Genomic DNA, 5542 nt, shown 5'->3' on the forward strand with positions numbered 1-5542 from the left:
CACAACTTAATGATAATTTTGAATAATACAAAAATGTATGATTGAATTCTAAAATTGAGGGAATATATAGCCTGTTTCTCAGATATGAAGTGCCTGGTTTGGTGTATCTAAAATTCCGGTAACCAGTGCAGTACGGTCTGATGTATACATAAAGGTATATTGATCCCGCTATTTGAAGTGAAAAATTTAACGTGGATAGGAATGTAGGCCAAGAATAGGTGGTGTGCGTCTTATTAAAATTTTAGTGAATAAACTGTCCTAAAATTGAGAGAACACATACGAGAAGTTATCTCAAGAATAAATACACCATAACTTTAAAAATACAGAAGAGCATATATATATCAAGCACGGGGAAACTTTCTACGGCCTCCACACAGCACGAGAAACAAACTCCGTTAATATGATAGAAAAATAAAGGATATGGGGTATCCATCCATGACACAAAATCAGTAAATGCACAACAAAAAACATACAAAAAGCAAAGGAACAGCGTTTTTATTGCTGCTCTTCATCTCAAAGTCATAGTGAGAATTCAATACTGAGCAAAAAACTACTCTACTCACTGCAAGATTAAGAGGGCCCCTAACACCGGCTTAAGCGGAATTTAGTGTTTATTTCAAATCTTGGGTGACACTGCTGTTTTTTCTATATTTTTGTGTGTTTAGCATCGTCGGCGTTCACAACATTCAAAAGGTTTTAATAAGGTTTGATTAATTTTAGGACAAATCAATTATCAAAAGAGTCTATTCTACTTTTTATATAACCAATAATTTTACCATAAATAGTTCACTTTTAAATTTTGACTCAAGTGCAATCATACATAATAAACTCATTCTTGTAAATGTAATCAAACCTGTTTGCAATCTTTTTTTTCAAAACTCCTTTGATATCGATCATACCGTTATCATTCAGTTTTTTAGATATATAGGCACATACCTATACACTTGCGTAACTTCAAAAAAAATCAGAATCAAACTGTGTAGATGATACAATAAATAAAATTGAGAATGGAAATGGAAAATGTGCCAAAGAGACAAAAACCTGACCAAAGGACAGAAAACAGCCGAAGGCTACCAACGGGTCTTCAACACGGAGGTGGGACTTATTTTTGGTCGGTTTAATGAACACAGTACGAATTACTGCTATACAATTCAGTGTTTTCTTTTACTTTTATAAAACAATAACATACTTTACCACTACAGATTACCTTATTGACATACGTTCAGGTGTACTAACAAATAAAAAAAGAAAAGTAGTACATTATGTTAAACAAAATAGTTCCTACGCATAGCTGTAACTTTGTCAAAATTTCAATAAACAAATTGGTAATTTTGGAATCAAATGAAAACTCAAGGTCTTGGAATCAAATGAAAACTCAAGGTCTTGGAATCACTGTAGAACCCTTGATGAATGATAAAAGTTTCTCGTGAATGAAAAAATAAATATATGAAATTATGATAGGGGGGATATTCAGGAGAACCTGTTTTTATACGACCCAACTTTCGGGAACCAGTGCGCTCTAATTTGCAGTTAAAGATAAGTTGAATTTTTCAACACAGTTAAGACAGGATGGGGTATAGTTTTTTTATGAAATGACTACCACTTTATTTGAACTTTAGACAAATACCTATAACTGCTTACAATTATATAGTTTAACATAGAAAGCAATTCGGATATGAACTAGTGGTTTTATTCAAGAAAACACATTTGAAACCACGTGGGTGTGTGCGTTTCTGTAAAATTCTTTCTTCACTCAGAAAAAAAACAAGTGTTTAAGTAGACTAGACACATGTGCAATATCTGTACGATACGCTTTTTTTCTGAATCAATGGCTTTAATATGCATGACATATTTGCCACTGGACGTTCAGCAGGAAACAATTAAATCTTTTCGCTACATTTTGATACGAAGCAAAAGATGGCAGTGTTATCAGATTTAAATGATAATTGTTTTGTTTCAGTCGTCGGAAAATTAAGTTCTGAACGATTAAAAGCAGATATACGTCAATGAGACAACAACACGACTACAGAAGAAATAGACAAAAGACATCTAGAGGAAAACGCGTAGTCTTCAACAATTGACAAGTGTCATAAATAATATGTCATATACGTCCTATCATATTTATGTATTTTTTTCATCCAGCAGTGTACACGGAATATTAAATGTGAAATAGATGGAGACGCAGGTGTGGGTTATACGTCAATGGAACAGTAACCCAACGACAGAAATATAGAAAAAACAAACCATCTTGATGCAGACATATAGTCTCCGACAAATAGACAAGAGACCACACAATATGTCTCGCTCTAAATAGTCTCGATTCCATGAAAGATATGTATCGATTCAACAAAGACAATCTTAGATCTGTTATTAATGCTCAATTCTCTAAATATGTATAGAGAAAAACATTAATATATGACATACGACCACTAACGACAACGTTCCTGACGCGGGACACACAAACGTTTAAGAAATTGTAACGGGGGTTAAACAAAAAAAATTCAAATCTCAAACGTCCACCTTTTATTTTACAACATTACTAGAAGAGGTATAGAGAAAGTTGCATCTAAGAATTCATTCCGTCGCATCGACGAACGTACTGGTTTCACTCAGTTCCGACGAGTGCTAAGTTCCCAACAGAACTAGACTGTATTACTAGACTGCGGTTAGATTACAACTCTTGCATTGCAAACTTTAATATTTGTAAAATTATTTTATGTAAAAGGTATGATAATACGGAAATATTTCAAACTTTTGCAAAATACGTTTTTGAAAACTTAATTTAAATCTGATCACAACTTCAAAAAAGACGAAAAATGCCAAAAACCAGACAAACGTATATAATACGTATATAAACGATCCCATTTTTTTTAATACCTTCTCTGAGAAAATTTTGCAAATTGCGTATTATATAAAGTTTTCAAACTTTGCTAATCTATGAGAGAAGGAGCTTATTTTGTTTCGTATTATGTTTGCACAACGATTTGTTTGTGTTTTACTTTTGAATTTTGTATTGTTATGTGTAATTTTTTTTTTCTTAGGGATGACGTGAAATAGATTTTACAGTAATGAACACCAGATATAAAATGCGATAATACTTTCAAAGTTTAGTAAATAGGTACAGTGTAACTAATTTTTGATACACAAAACAAACATGCAGGTGAATAAAAGAAGATGCAAGATATACATCAATAAAGCAGCAACCAAACAACACAAAACAAAACGGTATGAAATTCGCTGTTTTATAAAAAAAAGATATGGTATGATTGCCAATGAGACAACTCTCCACAAGAGACTAAATGACACAGAAATTAACAACTATAGGTCACTGCACGGCCTTCAACAATGAGCAAAGCCCATACCGCACAGTCAGCTATAAAAGACCCAGAAATGACAATGTAAAACGATTCAAACGAGAAAACTAACGGCCTAATTTATGTACAGAAAAATAAACAAAAAAAACAAATATGTAACACATCAACAAACGACAACCACTGAATAACAGGCCCCTGACTTGGAACAGGCATATATATACAAAATGTGGCGGAGTTTAACATGTTAGCGGGATCCCAACCCTCCCCCTAACCTGGGACAGTGTAGTTACGGTGCAACATAAAAACGAACTATAAAAATCAGTTGAAAAAACTCATCAGATGGTTACAAAAAAGTACATCTAACAAAAATACAGAGTGGACGTGGCCGGGAACTCGTACATCCCAACAACAAATAAGAAACTAAGTACAGATCTGAGAGTACTCGCAGTTACTGACAGCTAGTTCAAAGCCAATAATAACTAAAAAAAAATCATGCATCTAAGACTAAATTGTCAATCATTACACATCCAACATCCAATGGATTTAGTGTAGAGACGTCATAAACAGTCAGAGAAAAACATGACCTTGTGCAATGCCAAGATACAGGTACATTGTACAGACAGATTGAAGATCCATGAATGTGCATATGTATATAACAATAATATTTAGTTTGCTTTTAATTTACTGATAACAAAATAAATATTAATATAAAGACAATATTCAAAGATTTAATTATAGTCTTGAATTGGTAGCCTTTTAGAATAAGTTTATTCAAAGGATTGATAAGTTTGTCAGGATCGTTTCTAAATTTCCGGTCACGGTAAACAACATCTCCGTAAAAATGAGGATGTGCTATCCCGTTTGAAATAAGTTTTCTACAGGTACAACCAAACTTCAAAATCAAATCTTTATATCTATGGAAGAATTTAGTAAAGGTTTTATGTAATTTGCGGTTACTTTATTAGATTGTCAGTTCAAATACACCACTTTTCACGTGAAAGGGGTGGTGCTTTAATTCATACGACATTTAAATGAAGTATATTAGCTAAAAACTAAGAATTCTAGCGCGGGACTTTCTTCAACACCTGAATACCTTAAATAGGCGATTTACAGTGTTGTGCAATACCGTCAATCTGAATAGATGTAAAAATAAGGAGATGTGGTATGATTGCCAATGAGACAACTATCCATCAAAGTTCAAAATGAACTGGAAGTAAACAATAATAGGCAACCGTACGACCTTCAACAATGAGAAGAACCCATATTGTATAGTCGGCTATAAAGGTCCCGACATGAAAAATATGAAATAATTCAATGTACATTTGATATCATAGTATGATATCGGCAACAGACGAACAACCAGCATAATTTCATCGTTAATGATTTAAACTGCTAAAGGTTGCATTTCTGTAAATATCAACAATGCAATTTCCCATAGTAACTCCTTTCACGGCTAAAACTGTACCACTTTTACTATGAAGTTTTGAAAAAAATTATATCCTAGAATTGAAAGTTCATATGCACTACTATTTTTTTCAAAGGTCAAAATATAGGGCTGTGCGGCATATTTTCAACGTTTATATGCCCCGAACTTCTAAAAGTTTAAACTTACATTAAAATTCTATACTACCCCTACCTTGACTAAAGGATTTCCACAGATTTCAATTTTATCGCTATGAATATGTATATTTACTGGTAACATTTCCAAGTTATGTCTCTACGAAATGAAACATAGAGATCATATCCGGGAACCAGTACGTAAACAAAATTAATTATCTATGAATATTATATATCTCCCCAAAAGAGGCGTGGTTTGAGAAACAGCTGTATTTACAAAGTGCAACCTACAGCCTTTTTTCAGTCGAAGTCAGACTCATACTGACATATATAACCATTGCGTCAGTGAATAAAGTCGTAAGTCGAAGTTGGCGTCAGTATGGTACCGTTTGTAACGGAACCTTGGGGAAACAAACCACTTAGTTTACCATGTAGAGAAGAATACATTTTAATCGTCTAATAAAAAAAACAAAAAAAGAGAATCTAAGAAATTGATCTACAATGCAGTGTAAGAGGAAGAATCAAATGTTAACATTGCTGAAGAACCAGTCAAATTGGATACACCCAGACAGAATATTACAGAACAAAGACAATTCCATATTGAAAACGGCTCTTTTCAGAGTAAAAAAATCGTTTCAAAAACAGTCTGACTATTGTTGATATAAACACAT

This window comes from Mytilus californianus, unplaced genomic scaffold (assembly GCF_021869535.1).
Source record: "Mytilus californianus isolate M0D057914Y unplaced genomic scaffold, xbMytCali1.0.p SCAF_20, whole genome shotgun sequence".
NCBI lineage: Eukaryota > Metazoa > Mollusca > Bivalvia > Mytilida > Mytilidae > Mytilus > Mytilus californianus.